We start from the raw sequence: 13,876 nt of genomic DNA, 5'->3' as shown, positions 1-13,876 counted from the left end.
AAGGTAGCCTATGTTTCAAATTGTACAAATATGAATGAAAGTGTATGTTACCTGTAGGTGACATTCATTGAAATATATAGGCTACTTTGGACATTAGAAATACATTCTCAGCAAGTATTTCCAAAATATGATTTTGGCCAGTCAACTATATCCTCAGTGAATGTTATTTACATGTATGAGTACATTTTTTGTCCATTTTTTGTGTATTTTGAAACATATTGTATCTCTAGACATTCTATTATTCTTCAAGTATGTGTGAAATGTATTTTTTAACAGAATGGGCTTGAAAACATACTAACATTATTCATAATAATAACTAATAGGGAAATTGCAATAGTTCATGACCCAAAAGGTGCAATAAATAATATCTGTTTCTCAAGGCTTGCTATGTGTGCCAGGGGATGAAGGGATGGATTTAAAGCTGAAACACCTGTTTGTTTTTCATAGGATTTGAAACAAGTGTGTTACACATGATTATGTCTTCCAGGGAAGAATAATCCCTTTATAGCTGCTGCAACATTGGCTCAGCAGTCACTCTCTCTAGCAATGTATTAAACTCCTACTTTCACTGATAGCTGTACAGTACATGCAGCCTACTTTTCCCCTGCCATCTTTTTGATTTAGAAATTGGGCCACAGTACAGCTGCGTGAGTGTTTTACAACGTCAATAAGAAGTTATGAATCATTGATTGTATTAAGTGACAATTCTGACAATGTCTAATCATAAGATGGTAGCCTCATTTTTACACTTGCCAAGATTTTTCACCATGGTGACAGTATGTTTAAATGCCAATTTCTTTCATGGGATGGGTTGGCTGGATAGTTGTTTTAAGTCTTAAGATTGTACAATATAACTCTTTGGTTATAGGCAGAAATCACAAGCAAAGTTCAAACAAACTGCCTGAATAGGGATCACAGAGGCAAAAGCAACATGCTTCTCATTTAAAAGAAAACCATGATCCTTAAATAGCATAATGGAATTACTATTGATTTAAATTCATTTGGTCATAATTGCAGTGTCCCCTTTGACTCAACTCGCAGCAGTCACAGAGGCAACATTTTTGCTGACATTTGTATGGAAATCACCAATAACGCTAACCATGCATTCCAGTTTTACCTGGGCTATAGACTGTATACTCTCAAGAACCATCTTCCTCTGACATGAAAAAACAGGAATTATCCATTAAAGTTAGGGAGCTCCCTTTCGGAGCCCCCCCCCCCCCCCCCCCCCTTTTGGTTTATAGACAGAAGCCGGTGACTGCACATTTATTTCCCCCACGAGACATGAAATCAGGTGGGAGCTTCTTATTTTGTCCTTAATTTGCTCTAGGCTGCCCAAGCCTGTGTGCCTTTGAGCGCTGTTGCCAAAACAATCACATGTGCTGACACGGGCAATCTCAGTCTCGCCTGTTTCACCCTAAGGGAGCGGTATTGCCTGAAAACTGCTACCTTTTTACCATTTAGACACCCATGATAACATTTTAGGTCAGATGCCACTGAGACACTCAGAGGAGCGATTCCATGATGGACCCTAACCTCAGTCCATATCTCAAATAGTGACTCATCTGGAGATTTAACACCAGGCAGTGATTCAGTGTTACGATACAACAATGCATTACAACAACAGTACAACAACAGTAGCTGACCTTGACCTCAGTGTTTGACTCACCATTAGTCCCCTGCAGGTGTGTCCTGAAAACACTGAGTGGTCAAGATTCGGGGAGGAAACGGTCATGAATAGCGGCCTGTGGTAACAGGAAAACTGGACACTCCTTGAGTCTCAGTGTTGTATTGCTTTAGAGCAGGAAGTGAGCAACTGTCCTCTGACAAACAAGATAAGACCTTGTTCGGTCTCTCAGTCGGAGTAACAGAGAATGCTGTTGGACTGTCGAAGTTGAAAGAACCAGTGATCTTAAATTCGATACGAGTAAATCATGATTGTGTGCCGAAAAAATGGCTGTTGTCGCTACAATGAGATCAGAACGCGTATAGTGAGTGTATTACTTTGAAACGCAGTTATGGAGCCATTTGATATAGTTAGACATAAATATACCTGGAATAAATAGGGAATTACCCACCTAGCATTAAGCGTGGGAGTTACTTTCTGGGTGACTGACAATGTTTGGGATCATTGGTTCAAGGAAGAGTAAGCGAAAATAGGCAAGTAAGCAGGGTGACGCAACTTAAACTGTTCACATTCAAGTTTGCGATGTGGCCCCTGGGACACTAGGAGCCCATCACTGGGCTTTAACACTGTCCTGTGTTCAATTCATTGGTACTCTCAGCATTTGAATTTGACATTGAACTTTTGTGATTTTGTTTTTTGCTATATCTCATACATACATCAGTTGTATGTGTTTGGATTAAACCATTGCTTGCATGACAGTTCATGGTGCTCCTTAATCTCATAAAGCCATTAAGATCGTCCAAGTAAAGTCTTATTTGGATCAACTAATTTGATTACGTTAGGCTTGGTTCAGTAGGCTAAGTGCATCATGGACTGTATTAATGCTTAAATGAATTTGTTTCCACTGCCACTTGCTCTTAGGCAAGTTACTTTTTCATGAATCTCATTGCTGATGAGCAAACTATCTTTTATCAGTGCTATTGTTGTAATCAAGAATTTATCCATTGATCTGCCTGGTTGAGGCTCTCTCACTCACATTATCTCGACAGCTAGAATGAGAACAGAAATATACCATTATTGATTTTTTCAAAGCGTTTCAAATTGCAAACTTTTTAATGAATATAAAGTCATGCGGGTCGAATCAGACAGGTATGCCCAAACAATAGTCGAGTGGCATGAACAATCCTTGAGTTTCCCCTTGAAAATACTGACAACCCCAACTCTTAATATTTTCTATGGGTGCCCAGCTCTCCAACTACTTGTTCTGTATTTGCATCAGCATTTTATATGAGTTCGATGTGTGTGTGTTGTGTGTGTGTGTGTGTGCCTTTGCACGTGCACACCTGATAAGCTTGAAGCTAGAGGACCCTTATCAAAGTCAGTCGTTCATGGTAGCGGTATATAAACCTTGCCTTATCTCTCAACCAACCATCGTACAATTACTCTTCTATTCCGGACACACCATCTGGCAGAAGAACATCTTCATTTGTTTTCCAGGTGGGTCCTACAATGGACTTTACTTATTTAACAAGGTCAATCCATACAAGCTTCAAAGGCTCCATTGGGATGGGGGAGAGGAGAGCTGGGCTGCCACCACCGATTTTCTCTGTGGCGCTCTCAGTGATTTATTATTGTGAGTGAGAGGGTTGCAAGCCTTATTTTTAGCTGCATGTATTATTTTAACACAGGGCCAGTCAGGGCAGTGGTCCTCCCCCCGTCAAAACATATTTTAAAGCTTGGCATACTGTATCTATATATGACGATATGACAGCACTTGTTTGTTTCCTGTTTTCACTCCCTATTGTTCCCCTGTCAACGCTACATCCCAAAATATATCACACTGTCCCCAAAGACTGCCGAAGGGAGGGCCGTGGAATGCAATTTGTCCAACTTACAACAACTATGGCCTTATCTCTAATTGCCTATTTCTTAGAATAATACCAAATGCATGTGCGGCAAAGCCCCTGTCCGCTTTGAGCCGGGATTACAGCAGTTTGAAGCCTGCGGTCCCCTGTACGTGTCCCCAGCAACTGGTGCAATTTTGATTTGAGGAAGGAGATTGAGGGATTTATTGGTACACACGTAATGACATAGAAATACAACGGCTCACTTTTTTCCCCTCTGGCAAGGCGGTTTGCCGTCCAATCGTCGGCCCATGCAAGTGTGCCCCCGCCTCTTGTAATCCCATGTATTTACACCCACTGGCACCCTGTACGAGGCCCAGGACAGCAAGCCAAGATAGAACCTGCAGGGAGATTAGTGCAGGTTCAACCTCTCAGTGACGGGTAAAAAGAGAGGGCACACTGTGCTGGAGAGATCATACCTAGTTGAGAAATCTTAGCAGGGCTTTTCCTCTTGGTCATTTCATTCTATAAATTTCCGTCTCTTCCTCATAGCCTTTGAACCTTCCCCCTTTCGCTGATGTGTTATCAGCTTAATAATATAAGGTTTATAGCCCTTCATCATCAAGGGTCAGAGTCTCCTCATCAGCTGTGCACACATGTACCACAATACTTCAGGCTTACAGTGATTCTAAGAATACTGCAGATAGAGATAGGACGCAAGTCATAATTATATTACTTTAATTAAAGTCACATTCACAGGATTAATACTGTGATTAAGAAACACGGAGCACTGCAATATTAGCTACATTTTTTAAGGGCTTACTCAACGTAAGCCTGTCCATTACAGGTTTCACAGGCAACATTCACTGAGTTGCTAATTTGTATAGTCACTATTGTTAAGTATATCCATCGTTCATACACTCTCAACACTGGATATATTGTGGGAAAGTGGCATGGGATCAATGGAAATACAGTGGGAGCAACACGGCTGTAGTTTATGACAGTACAGTATGGGGAATGCAGGATGTTGCTTGTCACCTATAAGTGGAGGAGGCACGTTCAGGCAGTAATTACAGAATGCAGTATCGCATGAAAATAGGAATTTGCGAATTATTTTCCCAGTCAAAGTAGGAGCAGTAATTTGATTATTGTGTGCACAGAAAGATACGCAGTGAGACCCATCCACCAGCCAGTGTCTTGGTGCCAGTCATGACATGCTGATGTGTGGATGTGTTGGACGTCCCTTTCCTGGGCTTTCTGTGACGTCCCATCCCCGTCCCTGGTCCCCGAAGGATGAAGGCCTCCTCTCAGGGGTCATGAGAAAGCCACTGGGCGACTTTCCCAACATTCGGCCCTGGCCTGGGGACTCTCTTAAAGGCACAGGCACATACGCTTCCCTCCCTCATCTTTCTCTTCTTCTTCCCTCTCTCTCTCTTTCCCTCCCCATCTCCCTTTCTTGAAAAGGAAGCAGGCGGTGCATGGGCAGACCAGACCTGCTGTGTATGGGCGTTCATATTTCTGCCCCCATGAGTGATTAATGCCGGTAAAGACGCCTGCAAGTTCTGATAGAAATCTCTTGTGGACAGTAAAACATGTGGCTTTGTGTATTGTTTTGCATATGGGCTACATAAACAGAGTTATTCCCAGCTGATGTTTGCTTCTGGCATTTTACAGTCAAGAATAGTTTCTCTCGGCAAGGCATTATATTCCCTCTCTAGATAATCCAAATAAATGCCAGATGAGGTATATTTATATAAATGTTATCATGGTTTTTGAAGGGGATGTCCCAAATCATAATAATGGCATGTCCTGCTGAATTGCATACACAATGCAAGACTGCAGTGTCAGACTCATACCCAACACCTAATTTAAGGCTGCCTGTGGAGCCAGTATAGCCAGGCTTTGACAATACACTGGCTAATGACTATTTACAGCCAAGGGAGCCACAGGAGGCTTATCAGGTGGCTCCTAGGGCCAGTCTGGCTGCTTCGCTGGCTATTCTCCCTCTTCCCTCAGCCTCATACGTTCTGGCAGGCTGCTGATGTCGAAACCCCCCTTTCCTATCTCCCTCTGGACAGGCAGTGTAGTCACTGATAGAGTGCTTAGCTAACGCTACCTAGCAGCACACAGCTACTACTGCCTTCAAGCATTGCCTGCCGGAAATATCTTAATTACAGGTTGAGTGCACACGCAAGATCCCCAAAAAGTGGTAAATACGACCTGGAAAAAGTAGGAGTTTTCTATGATACCTGAGTTGCTGAGTTGAGACATTTAGGAGGCGGAGAGCATGGAAGCTTTGTCAACAACTGATGGTAAATGTGTTGTATTTTACAACAATTTTTAGCAATTAAACCATCAATTACATGCATGATGCACATTTTCTCCTCTTCATTATGCCACTGCAGCAGAAAGTAGCTCTATGCTGTCAGATTTCTAAAATACAGCAACAGCCATCAGCAAAACTCCTTTTGCTCCAGGGTGCATTTTGTTATTTCCAAACAAAAGTGTTTAAATGCACAACAACGTCATATTCATGACTTCTTTACACTTCTGTACTTCTGAAAACCTTGTATTTCAAATATGTCAAAAAGCTAATGCATATATCTAATGGGTTTTGAAAGAGTTTCATAAGCCCAAGGGTCGTAGAATTTTCACAACCCCACAGAGGATCACAGTCACAAAAACTGGAGTTACAACAATAGCCACAACAATGCTAAGCACTGCCTTGCCTCCCAGTTAGCCACGGCGGCGATACCACTATGAACTGGTGCAGCTTGCTTGCAGTGCCGCTGACAGATGTTGCAGCCAGAATTCAACAACAACCACAGCCACATATCCTTATGACCTGTCCTTCAAAATAAAAAAAAGCAAATAAAGCTGTGGACAGACGGGAATTGAGGGCAAGGGCTTAGACAAGATAGGTTACATCTGTGTTTAAATAATTCTTACTTGGAGGTACTTGGGTGGGGGTGGGGGGGTTGAGACTGATGCACTTGAGATTTCAGGGACATTGACATAATCCTGTCCTGTATTTGGGTAGCTTGTAATCAGACTATGTCAATAAAATAAGTCTTTGCTAGGGACTGTATTTATAGTTTCTTCTCTAATTACTTATTTCCCACCTCAATAAGCTACTGTAAAGAGTCATGTTCTTCAATGATCTGTTGCAGCTGGCTATTGAACAGAATGATGCTTAGAGTATGGTCTATAATGCCTTTTTGATAAGTGTTTGTGTGTTACATTGAAATAGCCTCAGAATTAGCCCTTTTTGACTGAAACGGAATTATGCATGCCATGGTGTAAAAAGGATTATTACCATTGTAAGCATGTTTATGACTTAAATTCATTGTACTGTATCATAGTAGAAGTATCAGACGGATGTAAGTTATATAAAGATAAGGATCTTTTAAGAAAAAAAACATAAATGAATGTTTTTCTTCTATATTCTATAGATATAGAATATGCCTGCATGCACATGTATGAACACACACACACGTGCGTGCACACACAAGTAGACCATTTTCATAGACCCGGTCATTATATCACTTTGATACCTGTGCGCGGAGAAAATCTCTTTTACATTAGCAAAAGTATAATTACAAAGGCCCGATGAAACACAGATGGAGTAATTGTGTATGAGGTAGCATCGGCAGCAGGCAGCCTTGTGGAAAAAGTCATTACGTTCACACTATTAAGCGGAGGCCTTCGGGGCATCAGCGCTGTATTGGCGTTCTCACCGAGGCAGAGCGAGTGATGAAGAAGCGGCTGTTAGAGAGACAGTAGGAGGCACAAGCTAGGTTTATGCCACTGGGCTCACGCATGCATCATGCAGCCTTGAAGGAAAAGTCCACCCTCGGACACTCTCACACTGGACACTGTGAAGTGTTGTAATTACATTTTTTGGTGTACCCACTTATCCTGCCTCATCTACTTCTACCTCAATTAGTGATTTCCTACGTTTCCCAGAATGCCTTTTGACAACCCCCAGAGGACAGGCGTGACTTTCAGCTGTGGGTTACAGATGTAGATGGAGAGAGCGATAGCAGTAGCGATAGTAAGAACAAGAGACCGTTTACTGTTATGTTTTAGATAGTTGAAAATGTTTCTGCTATCTCAACATGATGTCACATTGTCTACAGTTGGCCTGCTATCCATGGGAATAACACTGCCAATATCTGCTTTTTAACAGTGTTTAAGTGTTTTTAGGGTGGAAACATATTTTTCTCTTTTCTATGTCTTCTTATCTTACTTATTCTCTAATTCTTTTTCATTACATTGTGGGCATTTAGCTGGCGATCCCGTCCTGAGCGGCTTGCATTAGCAGCACTTTGACAGGACACATACAGTAGGTGTTGATGGACACAGTGACAATCAAGCCAATTTAAAGGCATGCTCTTGAAATAGACCAAGGACTGACTTCACATATTCACCCAGTCAGACAATGCTCTCAAGATCTCGAGAGCGGCGCCCAACTACGTGATCCGAAACATCAATGTAACTGGTGTCTTTTATGAAGGGTGAGGGTGAGCCGGGGCTTCCAGGCGTCTCAACCCTAAAAGTCCTGTGCCTGCCAGCATAGAAAAATAGCCGCTCTATCGATCGCATTTTTTCAGAAGCTTGTCTGTGATGCCCAGGAGGGCAGGCTCTCCTGTCATCTCTGCATTCACTCCACTAACTCCACTCCCTCCTCCCCCGCACTGCAAAAAATCCCATCTTAACAAGTCATGTAGTACAGCATTGAGTCTCAACATCTCAATTTCCTCAAGACAAATGACAAAATGTGCCAAGGGAGTGAGAAGATTCCACTTGTTGTCAATGCAAATGAACTTTCTTGAATCAAGTCATTTTCTTGATACAAATGACCTGCCTTGTGACTAAAGGACTTGTTAAGATGGACATTTCTTGCAGTGTATCTCCCCTTCACAGTTGTCCCTCTGCTCTCTCTCCTCTCTCTCTCCCTTCTCACCTGCCTACAAATGCTTCCTCCGTTTTTTTTTTTATCATCATCATCTCATCTCTACTTCCTCCTCCTCCTTGCTCTCTTCTTTTCCTCTTCATCTCACTGTCCACCCCTCCTCCTCCTCCTCCTCCTCCTCTCCTTCATCCCATCTCTCCTGAGGGCTGCAGCTCCAGCATCTCATCAGCATCAGCGTCTCAGGTCAGCCGAGAGGGTTGGAGCGAGGGGACCTTGTTATAGTAGAAGCAAGCAAGACGTGTGTGTGTGCGTGTGTGTGTGTGTGTGTGTGTGTGTGTGTGTGTGTTGTCGGTTTTCACACACCCATTGTATGTGCGTGTATATGTGTGTGTATATAACTGTACAGTCCCTCATTTGAGCCTTCACTTTGTAGCCCTATGTGTTTACTCTCCTCTCTTTCCAATCATCCCCCTATCTCTTTCTCCCTCTCTCTCTCTGTCTCTCTTTCTCTCTCTCCTTTTTCTTCTTCTTCTCTCCACTGATCCTTCCCTCCCTGGGTGGTGTATGTAATTATAGGCTCTTATCCATTTCTCTGTCACACACAACTACACTCTGGAGGGAGCTCAGTTGATGTCATTATCTCCGATAATGGCTCAGAGGTGCAGCTCACACCCCCTCCATCTATAATTGTTGTTTATTGAAAACATCCCCCGCAGCGCCGCCCTCCCCTGCACTGTATTTTGGCTAATGCACCCCCTTACGCAGACATGAGAGTGGATATGTTTTAATATGCCGCTAATATGCCATTTCTCAATATGCAGGGGACCTCCGCCGACACTGCCCTAATTGGATTTCTCTTTCTTCATTTGCAGTTGAAGTGACAAAGGCCCTCAGAGAAAACATGTTTGCCGTCATCAGATTAAGAGCAACTGAGCGGTTTTAAAAACAAACTATTACACAAATGTAATTTCCACGCTCTTCGCCGAAGGAAGAGACTTGGCTGTTTCATTTGGCACAAATGTCTGTATTTCTGTCATCGGTTGGACACTTCCCCTCACTTGCAGTAAATCCCCCCTGCAAGGCATTGCTCTCCACCGCTCGGGTCCAGCTATCCTCGCGGGCCACCATTGTTAATTGTGAAAGTCGCCGCGGACCTGTGGCCCGCCGAAAGGCTAGATCAGTTTCCTTGCTGTTGATGTCTGATGTCAGCTCTATTTTCTGCTTCTCTAGGCAAGGACAATGGCGTAAGAATTTGTATGTACGTGCAAGACAGGAAAGTGCGTAAAGACATCTGGTAACAGGAAATGGTATCTTTGACATAAAGCTACATGTCGCCTTGAATGCTAGCCTTCACCTAAATGTCACTTTTGCCTTTGGTGTGTCCCCATCCGCCAGCAGAACACATTACCCCTCATTCATTCATCTCTTTCCTCACGTATCTCTGCGCGGCAGCACAACTGTACACAGGCTCTGAAGTGCAGCACAGGGAGCGAGAGCCCTTATAATCTCCCCTGCACATGTCTTTGAAGAGGTGGAAGTTTCTAAACTGAATGCTAAACAGGATCTATCAGGATTAAGTCTGGATTTGAGGCAGTCTAGCTTACTGCTGACTCTGTTTTAGAATGGCAATATGGAAATGCTCGCCACTTGAACCACAAAGTGATGGAGTTCTCTCACGTGGGAGGCAGCGTTTTGCTGAGCCACTCCGGCAAACCTGTGCCTTTTTTTTAGTAAAGCGGCGACAGAAAAGCTTTTCAGCCGAGTGTCACCATTGACGTTTTGAGCATTCATTAGTGACTGGTCATTACGTTCACTGATTTCCTGAGGCCACCCATCCGTGAGAGACGTTCCCATTAACCCCAGACATTAAGAGTAATTAGGCAAACCGCTCGCTTTTCGTCCGGTTCTTTTCGCTCGGAGGTGCGCCGAGGATTGTTTATGTGAATGTATGCATGACGTGCCGAAGGCAATTGGCAATCTGCTGTAGGCAGGCAATTGACCTCTAGGTGCTCTATCTCTATATTCCCAAGAAGTTTGAATTCCCGTATGCAGAGGTTTAGATTTGACTCACAATGCAGTTAAAGCGAGGGAAATCGGAAGGGAAAAGGGTAAGACCTCAGTGCGTCGCGATGAGGCATTGCGGTAGCGCTAGGAGGTATTCTGTCGGATTGTGTGTGACTAGGCCACACTCACACACACACATATGTACACATGTATACAAAGCCCTTATTAAACGTCTTCATCACTCTGTCATCTTTAATGAAAATCCTCATTTAGATGCAACATGTTTTTCGTCCCTCTTTGAGACGCTATAATCACTTCATTCTCCCGTATTCTTCCCCATACCGCTTCCACGACACTCCTGCCTAAACAATTCCCTCGATGTGAACACTTTAATCATGATGGCAGATCCATATATCCCCCCCCCATCCCCACCCCCACTCACTCATTTTAACACACATCCAGGAGGACGAAAGGCAAGCCTTGTCTGATCCGTAATCGCTCTCTCGAATTTCCCCCGCGCTCCCTCCTCCGCTATCACGATCGTCAGGAAAATAACTTTGCGGATTCCGTTTAATAACGGCGCGCGCGCACACACACACACACACACACACAGAACTCACAGAGGAATACTGGTTTCTGCCTCGTCTCCCCTCCTGACACTACCTGTCACTGAGCAAGACATCACACAGCGAGGCACAGGAGAAACGATCAGACCTCCCCTTAACCGCCGAAACTTGTCGCTCATCTGTCTTTTACCTCCTCCCAGTGATAAAAATAGACCCGAGCTGTCAAGTGCCAACGAAGGGGTTTTTTTTTTCCTCCTTTCTTTCTCTCGCTCTCTTTTACTTTCACTCATTTTCTTCAGTTCTTCATAATTTGCTGGCTGCAGCAATTTGTTGGACTTGATCATAACAAGCCATGCGATGGAGCAGCGCGAGTTGCCAAATAAACTGTTTCTCCCACTTCTCTTCTGCCAATTACTGCTAATGTGTGTGTATGTAAAGAGGAAGGACAAAATAACAGAAACACCACACGAAAAAGCACTTAAAACCTGAAGTAACTAACTCTGGTACACGTGCGTATCCTCATGGAGTTCAAAGCCGAGAATCAAAGCTGGGAAGGAATGTCGTCGCTTTCATGAAAATAGATGGCTTGTCCGCTGGTATGGCTGATGTTCTTTATCAAAAGCTGTTGTTTATGTTTCCTCATCAAAGTTTGACATAGAAGTTATGTAAACATTTGGTGGCACGAGTCTGCGGGAACATGCATAACGTGACAAGGCTGGCGATGTGTTCCTACTGGAGTGCTTGAGAAGACCTCTTTGAACTCTGCTCGTGTGAGGATACAAACTCGTAGGCTTACACACACACACATACTCACAGACACATCATTTTATCATTGATTGTGATCACTATTGGAAGCCTTATTTATCTTCCCTTCAGTGTCTGATGAATGGGTTATGTAAATAACTGGTAGAGGAAACATGGCTTGTCCAGAGATGTATCCTGTTAACTTGAACATGGCTTCTGAAATTCATGTTTCGTGTCTTGATTTTGACCCGAAAATGTGTTTCTAGATCTCCACTTACAAGCCCAGTCCTTAATCCAAACATGAACAAAAGAGTTGTCCCTCTACCAAAACTAGAACATAGGATTGGAATTGTTTGATTAAATGACTTTCAGCATGGGAGAACTATGGGTGAAAAATTCTAAAGCACTAAACAGTCCTTGACCTTGCCTTAGGATGGTAAAAGAAGCTTGGTTTCCATCTGCAGCCTCCCAAGCATGTGCTGTCCTAATTGTACTCATGAAATTTTGTCACAGTTTCCTGAGCAAAGCTTTGAGCATTCAAAACACACCCAATAGGGTGAGCCGCCTGTCTACCCGCTGTAGAAAGACTTCAATCATTCACTGAGACTTCAATTATTCACTCTGTCTCAATAATTCTCAACTTGATTATCTACTAAGCCCTCAGTATACTGTGAGCTTTTTCTCTTACGTCCCACCACCGCCCTGCTCTTCTCTGTAGGTTTATGATTTATTAAAGGGCATTGGGGGTGTCACGCACAACCTCAGCGGGGATAACCTTGGGCTGACATCGCCCTGCTGCGTTAAACTAGGCTCGGACAGCTCAACATAGCACTCAGTGCCACTGCCCTCTCATTTAGTCAGGTGATAATGAGAAGATGGAGCTCATCAACTAGCCCACATAGGGCTTGCATACTCTTTTGAAAGGCATGCATCTACATCCAGCGCATCTACAAACAAGGGGAAGTAGATGCAGGTAGATCATTCTTTAAGAGGTAATTTTAAAGAATGAGGTAATTTTGCCTGTTTGTGATTATTGATTTTAATTCACATCCCAGGTAATGTTACTCTCATGTGAATAGGGCTACTGTCACTTGTTGGCCAATGAGCCGGTCATGAAGAGTTCTGGAGCTAGTTTCCCAAAAGCATCCTGACCGCCTCCCCAAGGCGACCTCAGGGCTAAGCCACTTTTGGGAAACCCGATCCATATTTCACCTGAGCAAAAAGGAACATGCCAGAAAAGTATTTTTGGGACTTTGAGAACGAACAAGGGGGAGAGAAAAAAGACTAGAGTGGAGAATCAGAGAGAGAAGGACTAAAAGAGAGGGAGGCAGACAGAGCAAAGAAGATAAAGAAGATTTTGATAGAGTCAAGAGGCAGAAGGGAGGGGATGGAGAGAGAGAGAGAGGGAGAAAGTGGAGGAGAGAGAGCACAAATGAAGAGTGTGCCAGATAGAGCCAGATACTGAGCTGGAGATTTGGCTGTTTAATCGAGTCGGTGAGGATTAGAACCGGATTATGCGGGAATTGCGACGAGGCAGCAAATTAGCCCGGTAGCTTTAATCTGAGAGGCGGACAAAGCCGGAGTACTTGACCAGACAGCAGTGTGTGTGTGTCTGTGTGTGTGTGTGTGTGTGTGTGTGAGAGAGAGAGTAATGAGCTGACGTAGTTTGGTGTCTGTTGTTTAAACTTACAATTTCGGAGGGCATACTGACAGATACACACACACACACACACTGATCTAGTCTTCCCTTGCTAGTTTTTAGCTATATTGGGAACGCAGCATCTTAACATCATGTGTCATAACATGACTACTTACTATTTATGGCTAGTTTCTGTTATTTTTCCTTGAAATAAACTCAGACAGTAGATTTCCACACGAAAAATCCTCCCTTTTTAAACATCTAGACTCTATTTCTGACACTGACTATGGACTACAATACATAAATGATTAAACAGAAGATTATGTTACAATGATGAAATTAGAATGTATCCGGTACTCACCTAGCACATGATTACTGTAACCTTAAATGATGATCCAAATGCTTAATGTACAAACTGAAGCAATATCTGTTTCCTTTAGCACCCTCACAGTAAGGGAAAGACACATGTAGGACTTTACATAGGTAAATCAGCAGATATGCCCATTGCTTTTTCCCCAACGAGCAAATGCATAAATT

General features: G+C 43.3%; 1 protein-coding gene across 1 annotated transcript in view; it reads left to right on the top strand.

Annotated features, from left to right (window-relative positions):
• esama (endothelial cell adhesion molecule a) overlaps nucleotides 1-13,876 on the top strand; it is a 47,684-nt gene that overhangs the window by 539 nt on the left and 33,269 nt on the right. The window lies entirely within an intron of this gene.

The sequence above is a fragment of the Centroberyx affinis genome, unplaced genomic scaffold (assembly GCF_046629955.1).
Source record: "Centroberyx affinis isolate AG114_WGS23_722 - 3 ecotype Tasmania unplaced genomic scaffold, CSIRO-AGI_Caff_v1 ptg001291l_1, whole genome shotgun sequence".
In the NCBI taxonomy this organism is placed as follows: Eukaryota; Metazoa; Chordata; class Actinopteri; order Beryciformes; family Berycidae; genus Centroberyx; species Centroberyx affinis.
Note: the sequence above shows the minus strand (reverse complement) of the source record. Positions and strands in the feature narration are given on the sequence as shown.